This window comes from Bidens hawaiensis, unplaced genomic scaffold (assembly GCF_021521415.1).
Source record: "Bidens hawaiensis isolate Kalapana, Puna unplaced genomic scaffold, B.hawaiensis_p1.1 tig00004234_1, whole genome shotgun sequence".
NCBI classification, from domain to species: domain Eukaryota; kingdom Viridiplantae; phylum Streptophyta; class Magnoliopsida; order Asterales; family Asteraceae; genus Bidens; species Bidens hawaiensis.
This window is the reverse complement of record NW_027491252.1, coordinates 438,241-455,001: the sequence shown is the minus strand read 5'-3', so window position 1 is coordinate 455,001 and position 16,761 is coordinate 438,241.

Sequence of the window (16,761 nt, the reverse complement as noted above, 5' to 3'; positions counted from 1 at the left end):
AGAAGAAAGAAAAATGATTTACAACTATATGTTTTGTTAATTTGAACACCATTCAAGGTAATAAATATATCATTCAACACGTTTTTATCAACCAAATAAAAGCTCTTAGATTTTATTTGTAATATGTAATCAACTAACACGAATATATAATTATTTATAATATGATTATGTTTCTTTATATTAAAAGTTAAAATTTAGTTGTTAATAAATAAATTTCAGATTTATGTTATTTTGTAATGTCTTGCTACAATAATGATTTTTAATAGATTATACATTGAGTGGCAACTAATTTTTGTAATGATTAGATGATAGTTTTGTGCTGCAATCATAATTAAGCTGAAATTTCAAAACAGTTTTTAGTCATGTTCTGCTGCAATGAAAATCAAATTGTAACTGCACTATAACTCAATTGATGAAAGTTTATTGCAGTATAAGTGAGAAGATGGAATAATGCTTTCTCTTCAGCAAACAATTTGAGTAAATAGCTGACTTATGAATGGTCAAAGCTTTGGTCTTTAATAATGCGGTTGATTTGAAGGCGCGTCTGTCGAGCTATTTATGTAGGGCGATATAACGCGGTGGATGATTTTGAGTAGCTTCTTTGAAGTTTGCACTATAATGCAGTTGATGAATGTTTATTGCAGTATAAGTGACAAGATGGAAGATTAAAACTTCAATTTCCAAAATAGTTTATCATAGTTTTCTGCAACAATCATAATTAAATGACAAAATTAACCTCATTGAAGGTTAATTAACTTATAAATATTAAATTGTATTTAGTCATCTTCTAATACAATGATAAATAAAAAGTAATTGCACTGCAACTGGGTTGATATAAGTTTATTAGAGTATAAGTAACATGATGGAAGATTATAACATGATTTTGCAGCAGCGTTGTAAAATATTATAGAGTCAATTAACCAAATAGAAAACAAATATCAAATTCGAAGATTTTAACAGTCAGTCTAATCAATTTAAGAGCCTGGAATCGATGAATGAAATTCGAAAACGAATATCAGCGTTTTGAGAATTCGTGGACTTCCTCTCCGTTTTCAGATAGATTAGTACTTGTAGAGTTATGGTTTGAGGGTGAGAGCACGAAGAATTGGAGCATATGAACAGAGGAGTGAAGGAGAGGTTATAACCCGGATTATATCCCATTTTCTTAAAACGGTACCCATACCCATAGACACAACCCATGACCCGCGAAAATAAAAGGATGGATTGAATGAGAAGCCAGAATTCACGAATGAAGCAATTTGGTGGCACGAGATGGGGGGTGGGGTAAGGCCTCCAAATGTACGTGTTACACGGGTTATTTAGATTTTTTTTATATTATTGTTATTTTATTTTGGTTGATTTTAATTTAATTTTTTGCAGGGAATTTTGTTTAGATTTCACACATACATATTACCAATTAGATTGTGTTGTTAATATTATTGTTGTTTATTTTGGTTGATTTTGATTTTTTTTTATAGAAGTTTGTTTAAATTTAATACATATATATTTGTTTGTTTGTCATTTCTACAACAATTTTTTGTTTGTATGAAAAGAATTGTCAATTCTTTATTTAGGATTTTAGGTTTTTGTAATTTTATTATTTGTACAAACTTTGTTTGACTAAACTAAATAAAAACAATTTTTCTTTTGTCATTTCTACAGTGATGTTATTATTTGTACATATTGAACGATAAACTATCGGAATGAATATTCTACTAGGATAACATGATTAAATTGTAATTAGATTGTAATTTTTTTCAATGAAGTTAGTTGTACCTTTATCAAATATAAAGAGTATCTACTTTTAGTATTGGTTCATTTGTTTGTTTTTTTCGCTATAAAAAGCCTTTGAAAAACTCAAAACAGAATATTATCAGCACATTGTCCTTTCGACGTTTAACATCTAAAGGTTCTTCGATTTTTCAAGCTATGCGATACGTGAATTAAAGATGTCTACTTTGTTTACGTAAAATACCAAATTTATTTCAAAAGGGAAATAAGATATAATGTTTATTTGATATAATTATAATGCACAGTTAGTGTAGCTGCAAACTTAATGAGCGACCTTTAACTCACCTATAATACATGCCCAAGTTACAAATTACATTTTTTTAAATGAATTATTATGTATAAAAATGGTTTAATTAAAACATGTACATGTCAAACAGTTTCTGACTAAAATATATATAAGTGAAAACATGCTTTAAAAAAAAGTATTAGATGAATAAAATTATAATCTTGTTTTCTTATTTTTCAACCTTGCTCCGTTCTCTCCATTTCCATTTTCTTCGACGATTGACGCCATTCTTGGTCAAACATTTGTCAAAACATTTCATCAGCATGTTTCTTAATTGCATATATTTTTTTACTTCAAATCATTAACCCCATGGTCAAAACATGCATTAATCAAATTAGTTAAGAGTAATCGATTTAAAGAATTATGTAGAAATTAAATAAAAAAAGCTTGCTTGTGTCATGCTTGATGCTTCCTTGGATAGCATCTCAATCACTTGGTGTCTACGTTATTTGCCCCCAAATGCCTCCAATGATGTTGATTATATATCGGAGTAAATTGATTTAACGAATTGTGAAATAAGATACACTCATTATCATACAACTTGATAATTTAATCCTTAGAAGAAGTTAAAGCCCAATTACCATTTTGATTCCATTTGAGTATTTGACACAAAGAACGGTACTTGTGGCCATGACTACAAATGGAAGTATTCCATGGTTATAACTCCAAAAGAAATAGATATTATATAACATTAAATACCAATTACACTAACAATGAAGATAGTTCTTGCCCTGATTTAGCATCCCATATCTTGACAATATTGTCTTTCCTGCCTAATACAAAATATAAGTATTAATGTATTACATCGAAAAAAATTTATAAAAATAATAAGAGTGTAGCTTTTGAATAAATACCAGAAAGGCAGATTCTAATAAAGACCTTGTAGGGTGCTGGCCAACACTCTTCGCTTCTGCAACCTGGCATGCCTTAGTTAAATATTGATCTGCAATTTGTTTAAATCAGTACATGTTCAACAATGAAACTTCAGTTTGGGGATAGATTAAGCTATAAAATGCATAATTACGGTATCTGGTTTTATTTTTTTTACCTTTCTCAAGTCTCAACGATCAATTAATACTCCAATTTTCCGAGTAATGAAGAAATGCATTTCTTCATTGCATCAACACATTTATTATTTTCTACAATTTGTAACGAAAACCAAGAAAAAGAAAGAAAAGAAATATTAAAATTTTAAAATGATCTGAACCAAAAGGATAAAGTTTTAAAATGATTCGGTTTGTCAAGAACAAAATTGATACCTTATTAAAATGAACCGGTAACTTCATTTAAAAAATTCAGAATCATTTCAAAATGCATCTACAAAATGTACGACTAGAACGAAATCACAAAACTTGAACAAACGAAAGCGCAACAACTTGAATAAACGAAAGTACAGCAACTTGAACAAACGAAATCTCTTACTCCGTCATAAATACAAGGCGATCACTTGCTAAAAGGCCTAACTTCGTCTTAAAAGTGCCAGGTGAACACAACAATAGATAATAAAACGTCTTCAGTCAATGTGCAGCTTGTAAAGTATAATTGTTTTCCCTAGCAGCGCATCCAGGCCAACATGACAACCTAATTATTGTTAGTGCATCGTTTTGGTTGTGTTAGGTCTTTGTATTTAATGTAATTTATTATTATTAATGTAAAGGGCATTTTGGTAATTTACCAGTCCTATTCGTTAGTTTGGATGCTCATTCGTTAAGTATAAGGATGTTTAACGAATGAGGCTATAAGTTATTGTTCGTGTCCATTCATTAAGGATGTTTAACAAATGGACCTAATCGTTATTATTTCGTATCCATTCGTAATGGAATGTTGACGAATGAGGTATTGCGAATGAGTCATTCACTAATCTCATTAAGTTATGTATAGTATGAAGACGAATGAGACCATTCGCTACGGGTTGTTAGCCCGTAACGAATGAGTCATTCGCTATACTCATTAAGTCATGTATAGTATGAAGATGAATGAGGTATTGCGAATGAGTCATTCGCTATACTCATCAAGTCATTCATCTTCTATATATTTGTTGTTAGCCTTTATAATTTAAGTAAGTGTTCTAATTATCTTTCGTGAGCCGTTACTCTACCAAATTACACTCTCACACTGAACACTTCGTTTAATATAACATACTAATCATCTACACATATCAGTAACTATATCCGTATATCAATTTCGTTATGAATTGATTTATTTTCAAGCTCAATCTAGCTCTCTCAAGTGGTATCACAGTTGAGCGTTAGATTGCGTACATGATTTAAGGTATTTTAATGGTGAATTGTTCGAGAATTCATCTGTTAATTGTAATTGGTAAGATCTGAAACTGATTTTGTCGATATTGGTTCAATTGATATGCTGAGATGTCTAATTGAAGCTGAATTAATCGATAATAGGTTCGTTATCAGATTTGTGTAATTCGTGTTGAGTTAATTGTGTTATTGTTTGAGATTGGAATGGATTTGGATTAGATTTGAGGCTGATAGAAACAAAGGTTTCTGTTTAAGTTTATAATAGATTTCGGACTTGGATTGTGTTGGAATTAGAGGTTCGGATGTGTTTGGGATTGTTCGCGGGACTTAGACGAGTGTTTTGAGCTATAGGATGTTGTTTTTGGTTAAGTTTGAACAAGTAATCCATTGTTTTGTTTTCGTCTGGATTGAGGTTTGGATCTGGATATTCAAATCTGGAAATTAATCTTTGAAGATTTGAAGATGCAAAGAACCCATTCGTTATAGTATAACAGACCATTCGTTATACAGTAGTAACTGTATTGTGACACGTGGCAAGGTTGTTACAATAGAATAACTGCTCATTCGTCACTGTAGCCTATTCGTGATTAGTCATTCGCTACATAAAAACATTTGTACTCACCCATTCGCTATCAAGTTCTTGATTCGTGAATCCTCATTCATTACTAAAGCACATTCGTGACAAGATCATTCGCTAAAGAAACATTATCCTATTCGTTACCATAATCTTCATGCTATTCGTCATGTCATCCGTTATGCCATACGCTTGATTATTCGTTTGTTGATTCGTTATCATTGAATCTTCATTCGTGATATTCATTCGTTAAAGTCATTCGTGAAGATTGTGTTATCATTCGTGATCATAATTTTCAAATACCATTCGTGTTACTGTTCACCATCTGTCACCATTCTCATACTCATTCGTTACAAATCTTACCCTTTTGTTACCAATAGTTACAATTTATACCCTTAAGTTTAAGTTTGGACAATTTTAACCTAAATTTTCAATTTGTGATCATTTAACCCATATTTTTGAAATGGCTGGCTATTATTCTTTAACATCTCAGAATATGCTGATTCAAAAGATGCTACACTTAGATGCTGAAATCGGGTTACATTCTAAATGTCCCCGATTGATGAAGTTTAGCGACTTTGCGAAGTAGGAACGAAGATTCCGAGCACATCTAGGGTCCGTAGACCCTGATTGTTCGAGACGTGTTGATGATGTGTATACTGCACCTATGATTGGTGATGCAACTACTAGTTTTGAACCCAAGGTTTTTATTTCTTATACCCAAGAAGAAAAGAAGGCACTAGAAATTGAAACAAAAGCATATTCCACTTTGACTATGGCTGTACCCGACAATATTTCCCATCAAGTGGGAAGTATTAAGATATGTGCATCTTTGTTTCAACATATTAAGATGAGAAGTATGGGAAATACAAAAGAAAGCAAGAAAGTTATGTTGAAGTTCTAATTCAGAAATTTTAATTTATTGAAGGGTGAGACTGTCGAGGAAATGTTGACTAGGTTTAATCATCTGATTGCTTAGATGAATAAACTGAAAATGGAACCAAGTGAATCAGATAAGATTGATACTGTTAAGAATGCACTACCGAATTCTTATTCAACTTTTCTAATGGTGCTAAAAGAAAACAATTTCTTCAAAAATGAAGATCTTATTGCTATGGAGTTTATGCAGAAAATAGAAGATAGGGAATATGACATGAAGTGCCAAACGTCTTCAAAAGAAATTCAAGATCCAACACTATATGGAGGATCTTTACCTTTGAGCAGCACTACAGCTCCAATCGATGCATTTCTCACTCAATCCTCTCAAGATGTGCCATCTTCATTTACTGAAGCGATGCCAAATGTTTGCTTAATGGCGTCTGGTTCAAATACTAACTCTGGTGGATCAACTGGTGCAAGTATTGTCTTTACTCAACCACCAAATGTGAACATGAAAGAAGCTAAACAAAACTTTGCTTTTCTTAGTGCTTTCATGAGTTCATATGAAAATTTGATGAGTGGTAAAATTGCCACGAGTGAACTGGCAGATGAAGATTATGATCAAATTGATCTGGATGATTTAGAGTTGATGGATCTTGTAAGGCCCCACTTCTGGGGCCCTACTTTGGCGTTGGATTTACTCATAAGCGCAGTTCTAAATATAAGAGTTAATTAAAACTTATAGCGGAATATAAAACTTTAACCATATAGTACATAATCATTGAAATCATTTCATAATAACCAAAATATTGTCTTTTACATAATATAAAAAGTCATATTTAAACGTCATAACATTCTTCTAATGATGCCAATATCTCCAGTCCAATGCTATGTGTCTTCGCTCAAGCCAGCTGCTTTAGCCTATTCACCTGCGTGCATACTAAAAGTAAGCTATACTGAGTGAGTTCTAGTTAATCAGACAACCTATGATACATTCATATACTACATACTTACCTTATTTAATTTCGTTCATACATACATAAGTATATATTACTTTCATTCTTTCGTATTTTACCTTAACTTACATTCATACGTATACGTTTTAAAGAGCATTTCGCCCTACTTCCTCGAGTATTATTAGGGCTCAGTTCAATTTCTTCCTCAGATATTATCAGGGTCCGGTTCCCTTCTTTCTCGAGTATTATTAGGGCCCGGTTCCCTTCTGCCTCGAATATTATTAGGGTCCGGTTCCCTTCTTTCTATATAACCATACTATATCTTTCTTTATATTTATATTTATACTTCATACATACTCTCAATCTTTTAGTAGCATTCATATATCATTTATACATCATACATAAAATAATCACATATTATATACTTACCATTTAAGGTAAGTGTATTAACTAATCATGTCGAGTATGCACACAACCCCGAAAACATAACAAGGAAGTGGGGCTAGAAACTCACCTGTGTCCTGCTCTTCTCTGAGTTAATGGTAACACTCTTCCTTAGCTGTGCACGATTAACTATGTAATAAGTTTAAGCGTTAATTAACTAACTCTAACTTTTATCATACTTCTATATTAGTGTAACCCCTAGCTACAACAGCTCCTGGTAGCGGGGTCTAGGCACAACAGCTCCTAGTAGAGTCCAAGGGGCAGAGCCCCTGTCTGGGGTCGAGCTGGCAGGTTACATTGGAAAATTTTTTATTTTCATTAACAGTCCTCTACTAAAAGTTAATTAGAAAATTCCAAGTCTGGACTAATCTAATCGAATTCTCACTTTTCTATTCGAATGGACTTTCTATTCGAATGACATATTCTATTAGAATGGACTTTTTATTCGAATGGAAGATTCTATTCGAATGGACTTTCTATTCGAATGGCAGATTCTATTCGAATGGACTTTCTATTCGAATGGCATATTCTATTCGAATGAATTTTCTATTCAAATGGACTTTCTATTCGAATGACAGATTCTATTCGAATGGACTTTCTATTCGAATCGAATAACACATTTGATTCGATCACTTTCCCATTCGATTCGATTACATTCTTTTGATTCAGGTTTCTTAAGGACCCGATTCGAATATGGTTATATTTTCATCACTTTCCAGCCTTTTCTTTCGACTCGACTTGCCCGTTTTGCGTAAGGAACTAGCCTTGGTCTATAACTAACTTGTTTCCTTACGTTAACACTAGGGGTGTGCATGGGTCGGTTTGGGGCGGTTTTTTTGCCAAACCCATAACCGTAACCGATATAACGGTTTATAGATAACCATAACCATAACCAATCCGTCATGGCGGTTGCAGTTAATCGATTTTAACGGTTATAGCAAGTCGGTTATGGGTCGGTTAACCGTGACCAAAATAAACAATCCTTCTATATGATTGCGAACACTTATAGTCGTTAACTATATTGTGGAATTCAAATAAATGTTATTTTTTTATTTCAATTTATGAAATATACATATCTAATTGACATATTAAATATTTGAAATGACAATTTGGACAGAAATTCCTAACGACAATTATGAAACATTGGAATGAATATGGTAACCAATATCACCAATATTATTGGCCTAAATCCTAGTTGGCGTGGAGAATTTTTGATATGTAACGGCAATAAGTGTAAAAATATCCCATTCATGCACTAATTCTAATTTCAAAACCCTTATTTCTCGATTACTAGTTACATAAATGGGGCGGTTCGGTTATGGTGGGTTTGGAATTAATATTAACCAAAACCGACCCACGTATGGCGGTTTTCAAAAATTCATTAAACCGAACCACTGGTTATATCGGTTATCGGTTAAAATTGGTTCGGTTATGGTTCGGTTTGCGGTTATGACGGTTAATTTGCTCACCCCTAGTTAACACGGTCCAAACTTCTCCCGTTTGTCCCGTTTCATTCCAAAACACATCGTTTACATACATCGTAATCCTTTAACGTATTTTAAATACTATTTCGTCCTTTAACCATCACTGTTTCATCCCTTGGCCAACATCTAGCTCATTTGACAATAAAGTTTAAACCTTTATTGGTTTCCAAACGTGGTTTAGCTAGATATTCGCTAACGTTGAATAAGTCCATATTTAACATCAAGTTTACATTTTTATTGCATAAGAATGCCATATTTGCCTTCGTATCAAATCTTAGGGCATACCGACCTTAAAAGCTAAACCTTTATCTAAAAAACGTACCTTTTGGCGTATTGCGACTATGGGTTAGCTTCAACACGTGACTAGGGATGTTTTTCTTACTTGAATGATGAAGATCTAGTACAAATCTTCTTGGTTCAGATTCAAATATGAACCGTAAAGGGGAGGAGTGTTTGTGTGTGTTTTTGAGTGTGTTATGGAGGCTAGAAGATAAGAATGAGGGTTTTAGGGTTTTAAGGAGGTTTAAGGGGTTTATATACCCTTAAGCCCATGGACCTAAGGCCTATCACCATCCCTTATTCCATATTTCTTTGTCCAAGCCCACACTTCATTATTTTATTTAACTTAACTAAATATAAACACACCCTTAAGTAAACAAAACTTCTTTTCTTTTATTTATTATTTTCAAAAGTATGATGTTACAGATCTGAGTGGAATATGACTATGATCGTACGTAAAGTGAAAAAGTTCATGCAAAGAATTGGTAAAGATTTACCGAAATTAAACAAGCGAGTTGGTTTTGATAAGCTTAAAGTAAAATTTTACGATTGCCAAGAATTTGGTCATTTTGCCAAAGAATGTGACAAGCCGAAGAAGGAATACAATGGACCTCGCAATCAATATAATAACTCGGGTAAAAAGTATAACGAGACTAAAGAAAAAGCTTCTGGGGGTGATACTTCCAAAGCTTCTGGGTTACAAGCTCTGTTTAAAATCGAAGGGATTGACTGGAATCAACATCTGTTGGGTAATGACACTCAAGCCAATCTTGCTATGTTTGAACAAGCTGAGAACTTTCAAGACGCTCAAGGTGATAGGTTGACTACTGAGAGCAAATCAGAAACCAAATCAGCCTCAGATATCTCATGCAACATGAAGCCAACTCCTTATTCATGTATATCCAAGATCGACGAGGTTAGTCCTTCTTCAGCTTCTGTTAAATTATTTGAAAATGTGTCAAGTTCTGATTGTGAGACAGTTAAGTCAAAATATGACTTGATTCATGCTCAAAATGCATCACTGCTGAAAGAACTTGCTTCAGTTAAAGATAACTATCGATAAACATCAGATTTACAAAAGAATTCTAAAACAAAAATTGATGAATTGTCAAATAATAATCATGATTTGAAGGTCGAACTTTTAGGAAAAATGATTATAAATGAGAAACAGTTCTAAGAAATCCTCAAGCAAAGAACAAAAATAAACGAGCTTGAAAATGAAGTACTTGAGTTGAAAAGTAAGCTTTACAAATTTAGAAACTCATCATTTTGTTAAATGAAATAGTTGAAGTATCAAGTAAGCAAAAGGGTTCTAAAAATGGTTTAGTCTTTGTTGAAGTTCCTCCACCATTTCATAATGACTCTTCCCAAAATCCGTTTTCTTGAAAAGAAGTTGTTGTTTTTGAGAAATCTTTAAATGTTTCTTCATCTAAGAACAATAAATCAGTCATTCAAAAGGAGAAACCTAAACAAAGTACAAAAAAAAAACTTACTGATCAGTCATCACTCAAGGACCTCAGATTCAAAGTAATAAATTTTTGTTGAGGAGGTTATCATTGAGGACACAATTGAACCTGATGTTATACACAAGGAACATGACATTCCACATTCGAATCACATTCTATGTGAGCCTCAAGAGTTTGAGGAAGCCGTGCATGGTTCAACCATATCTAAAATGAACAAATTACAATCGTCAAAAGCTAAACCCAAGATATCAGAAAAACCAAAAATTTCTGATGAGGATTTGATGCGTTTCATTAATCCTACTCCTGCTAATGTAAACACAGGTCGTGTGTTTAAATTAAAAGGTCTTAGCAAAGTTTTCACTGAGAAATACATTCCGCTTAATATGGTCAAACCTGAGTTGATTGAAGGCGTCTTTGAAAATGAAACATCAAAATTGAATGATCTTGAACAAGCCTTTGCAAGATCCAAATCGTTAAACAAGCCTATCGTTAAAGCAAGTTTGAAAAAAATCATTCAATACTATTAAAATAGTAATGTTTGTTAGTTCTACCGGAATTGACACTTTACAAAGTTATTCAAACTGTTCAAACTTGGAATTTTACAAAAAGAAAAAGGCTGTAACGTTTAATGATGAAGATATTGTTAAAGTTTCAAGTGTTTCTCGTCAACCTTCTATTCCACAAGATTATGTCAAACCATAGCGGGCGTTCGTAGATATGAGAACATGTTTCTTATGTGGCGAACGAGGGCATGTTGTAAAAAATTGTGGTACGAGAAAAGTACAGTTAATTCATCCATTTACCAAGAACAACCCAAACAGGTTCCTGTGGTTAAAGAAATTCTCAAGAGACCCATGTCTCATGTTGACGAGACACACATCATGTTTCAAAATGTGAATCCACCCAAGGTGGTTCATGTTAATGAAACTTCAGTTAATTTAAAACCCAAATTGTTTGTTCCTACACAACCAATTTGCAAGAATGTGAACACAAACGTGGTTGAAGATGCTTATCTGAGATGAAAATCTAAGATACCAGTGACGTATTCACAAGCATCTATATCACATTTGGATTCAGTTAAAGTTAAACCTTCTGCTGAAGTGAACGAGGTGCCCAAGACTGACGTCTAGGCTGCCTTTTGGTCTAATCATGTTTCGTGTATGTGCAAAGTTCATCCAAGACTATTTAAGGAGAAAACTGAATTATGGATAGTGGATGCTGATGGGGTCTATATTATATATAAATAATATTAATTTTTCATACTCTTTTAATTGATTTCGAGCTAGTTTTTGTTGAATAATATTTCTATTTGGCTCATTTAAATTTTAATTGTTTCAAGTGTCAACAAACTAAATTGTAGTATTTCTATTAAGCTTGAGACAGGCAACTAAATGTTGGAATATATTATATTTATAATTATTATCCACCATTTGAATCAAAGGGTGTAATTTTCTAATGTGACTTGAATTATTTTAACGTTACGTAAAATGAAGTTAATTTATTTGGTAATTGAATGTCATAGCAAAACACATATTATAAATGTTTTATTGATTTTGGCAGGAAAGTGGTGCTGAATTACTTAGCTTGTGGCTCACAAATAACAAAACACGGCTATGTAAATTAGAAGATCAGTACACGTGGGATAATGTAAAAAAAAAATAATTCTCATAGTCTAATTAAATTAATTATGGTGAAATTAGATGGGCCATGGGCCGATAAAATCAAAGGATGTTAGAATGTCGGTAGAGGGTGAAGGGTTTCAATATAAAAAAGATTTTTGGTGGCTAAATGAAGAGGGTACTTGGAGCACAGCAGCAGAATCGAGAAAAAAAGAAGGCTACACCGATTGGAGGTTAAATAATATTCTGTGGAGACTTTTGGCAGCAACAAACAAAAGAGGGAATATTATTTTCTTGGCGGTGGAAATAGAGAGAGTACACAGTGGCCGCAGATCAAAGGAAGAATAAAAGAACACAAATTAGTTTTGCCCACTAGGAGGACTTTGACGACAAGAAGAGGAGTATTTTCTTTTTAGTTTGTTCACTATTCGCCTTTTATTTTAAAACTCAATTGTTATTTATTTTCAGTTATTGTTATCATGAGTTTGGCTAATATATATTTTTATTTGGCTTTTATTATCATTATTATGAGTAGCTAAACCTTTTAGAACTACCTAGGTTTGATTTATTGACGATGGGTTGACGATTGTTTTGGGTTGAGTAACGAACATATAATTGATTTTCTAGTATCAAGTTCATATTATTATGATTTTATTCTATGATTGCTATTGAGTTGTTCAATATTATATTACTTAAACCCCGTGTGATTTTATCTTTACATGAATTAGTTTCGTGTTTGGTTTAGGATTGCATATTAGACTAATTACTTGGTGTTTTTGGTTGTTTGTGGTAGACGTCACCATAGGGTTTGATTGGTTAGAGTTGTTTAGCTCAATAGATCATCTCCTTTTAGTCGGACCAAGACATTAGGAGTTGGTTTATCCCTTTGGTCTAGTCGATTTAGTTAGCCGTTGCGAGACCACGTGCGGTTTTCTAGCCGTTGATTAGGTTAATTTGTAAACCGAGTTATTTAATCTTTAATATTGAATTACCCCCTTATTCCCTAGGTTTGTTAGGATTACGAGCCTTAGAGTAGTTTGTGATTTTGATGCGGACCAAGTAATAAATCATTAAGGTACTTTGAAAATCAACCGTGCTTTATTCTTCTTTCTAGACGTTTTTAGGGGTCTTTAGGAAAGCTGACCATGGGGACCTATTTTCCCTTATCATTGTCTAGTTAGATCATCTTTAGAACCCAGTTTTATGTGTTCGTTGTCACCCGAGCGTCGTTGATATCGTTAAGATACCTTACCTAGGTGGTTCCGCTTCATCATATTTGAGAGCTCCGTTAGTGTCGTTAAGTTTCGTTAAGTTTTCTTGTTAGTTTAGTTAAGTTACGTAAATTAGTTAAATTAGTATAAAATAAAATAAAAAATAATAATAAAATCAATTAAATATTATTAGGTAGGACTTGGATTAGGGTTTATAATCTGAGCCGTTCCCACGTGTCTTCAAGTTCGATATCCGGACTTTCCAGATCTTTGCTATACGCGACCGGTCAACTTGCCGTTTGTGTGAACTAGGATAGATTTTTTGATTTTTAAAGCTTAGTTGTGATTCGTGTTTATTATTTATATATATTTTCGTACATCAGATGCTCTCGTCACATTACCGGCAATATCGATCGACTAGCCAATGTCAAGAATATTCAAGGGGGTTATGTAGTATTCACGAGTAATTTTGGGAGCATGATTGCAAAGGAAGGAGATGTATCGAATGATAGTATTATGTTCTAGAAAGTTAATCATTGTGACAAGGTGGATCACAATTTACTGAGTGTATCTCAGATTTGTGATAAAAAGTACACCACCATGTTTACTGACAAGGAGTGCATAATACTCAAACCAGGATATGTCGTTCCAGAAGACATGGTTGTTATGAGACCTCCTCGGTCAAACGATATTTATGTACTGGATATGAGTACTAAAGTATCAACTTCTACGTCTGTTGAAACATGTGTTGTCTCAAAAGCAACTGAGAAAGTCTCGATTCTATGGCATAGGCGTATGGGTCACATTCATGTCAAAAAGATGAATTATCAGATGGCAAATGATTTGGTGGAAGGTTTTTCCCTGAAACACTTCAAGTTCATTGATCACTGTGTTGCATGCAAGAAGGCAAACAGAAGAAGTCGAACCCAACAAAGTTATTTAATTCCATTGATACTCCACTGGAACGACTTCATATGGATTTGTTTGGTCATGTGAATCGTGCGAGTATTGCTGGAGACTGGTACTGTTTAGTTGTCACTGATGACTATTCGAGGTACTCGTGGGTGTTATTTATGAGTTCTAAAGATCAGACACCAGTTCTTGTCTATAATTTAATTACAATGATCGAATCACTTTACAAACACAAGGTGAGACGTATTCAGAGTGACAATGGTACGGAGTTCAAAAATACTATATTAGACTTCTTTTGTTTTCAAAAAGGAATTCATCGAGAATCTAGTGCTCCATATGTGCCACAACAGAATGGTGCTGATGAACGGAAGAACCGAACATTGATTGAAGTAGCAAGAACAATGCTAGCAGATTCAAAACTTCCTGTCCAATTTTGGAATGAAGTGGTGAATATTGCTCGCTACACGCTCAATCGTTTTCTGACAGTCAAGAAGCTGTAAAAAGACAAATTATGAGCTTCTGAACAACCGCAAACCTAACTTAAAGTTTCTTGAACCTTTCGGGTGTCCTTGCACAATGTCAAAATGAGATGCAGGAAAATTCAAGGAGAAGGCTATTGAAGGTTACTTTTTGGGTGTATGCATCGCCTACGAAACGTGTTTTCAAGTTCTTTTCGGGTTGTGTTGAAGAATGGTACCATGTTGAGTGCCAAAGTTACACAACATCTCCTGCCGACAAGGGTCCTGATTGAATGTTCGATTATGAGAGCTTATTTAATTCATCTAGTCCCATAGTTGATCTACCTGATGAAGACTTGATGCATGCTTATTTGGAAGATCAAATGTTTTCCACACCACGATCTTCTAATTCTACTTGTAGTGATGTACCACAAGATGATCATCCTGATATGTCTGATGTCATTTCTAAATCCTCAGATGATGGTCATTTTGTTCATTCTTCTTCAGTATCATTTCCTGATACTTCTGAGGTTGGGGAATCATCTCATGATGCTGAAGAGAATTGATGTGCTAAAAGTTGTCAAATAATTTATTTACTAAAATATGCTAATCTAGACACTAAGTAATAATTCTAGACTCTTAAACTACTAAGTGCCAAGTGTACTGGTCGACTCTAGTACAACTAAGTAAGTCCGGATATCGAACCCACGAAACTCTTTAATTACGTAACTAGCAAATTAGACTCGACTTACTAACACGACTATTTATTAATATTATTTAAATGGGAGGGGGGTTGAACTATATTATATTAAACTAATATAATAAATTAAATAATACAAGGCAATTAATGAAACACAAGACAAATAGTTTGAACGACTCAGATGATGATGAAAAACCACCTAGGCTAGAATCCCCAAAGTTCCAGTTATCAAATAGTTGGAAAATAATAGTTATGGAACTGAGATTGTATAATAGACACTTAAAAGAAAACCCGAACATGACCCCTGACCTTTCTCAAGAAGACACCTATGGGTTTTTAGTAAGTTTTAAGATAAACAAGTTTCATAAATTAAACTCCCTTACGGTTATCTAATTAATTATGAAAGAGTACCTTTATAGTGAAATCCTACCTTACAGCGCAGAAATCAAAGGTAATTTAATAAACTCAATTGACTCACTAGACAAGGTTAATTAATCAAATCTAGACGGACCTCTTACGAAGAACTAAATCTAGCAATCTTAATCAACAAAGATCTAACAGTAACCTATCACCTTACAGCTTTCTAGGTTAGCAACACACTTTTATTTGTTTGACTAATAATATTATTCCTATGATCTTATTCGAATTCAATCATAAACTAGTCAAAAACACACAGTAGATGACCTAACAAAATCCTATCATATGAAACAATCACCAAGGATTATATGGAGTAATAAAACTAGAACAACCAAACCAAGTGCACATACACATCAATCAAGTAAAATCAAATAGTTTACTGAATCATAAAACCATAACGAAAAGAAACAATCCAACTAAAATCAAAACATCAACGATGGTTCATCATAAGCCTATGCAGTCTATAATGTTTATCCTAGCATCTTAAAATCAAACAAAATAATGATAAAATAAATCATGGTGAAAATCAGTAGAAACAAAAGATTAAAGTCGATAAAACCCATAGTATTCTTTCTTGAACAAGTAGCGCTTCAACGCGTGATTCCTTGCCTTCAAAACCGCCAAATATTGCAATCCTAAGCTCCAAGAAACTCCAAATTCGGCTCTGGTTCGTATGGTATTTTTCAGGTTAAGGTTAGAGATGTTTATATACTGAAACAGGGCCCAACACTGGACAAAAAATGAAAACTCGTTGGAGATACTGGGTTCAGACGCCACGCGACACTGGTAGCGCGACGTGGCGCACTACAATAGGGGGGCCGGTCTGACCAGCGCGGCGTGGCGCACTACAATAGGGGGGCTGGTCTGACCGGCCTGGTCCGACCGGTTCTCCTTTCGGTTCCTTCTTGACGTGTTTCGACTTCTCGTTTAGGATCGTTTTGACTTGTTTTTCGCCCTTTTCGATCACGATCAACTTCTGGAACCTACAAAACACAATAATGTAAGTAGTATACATATCTTAACTGGA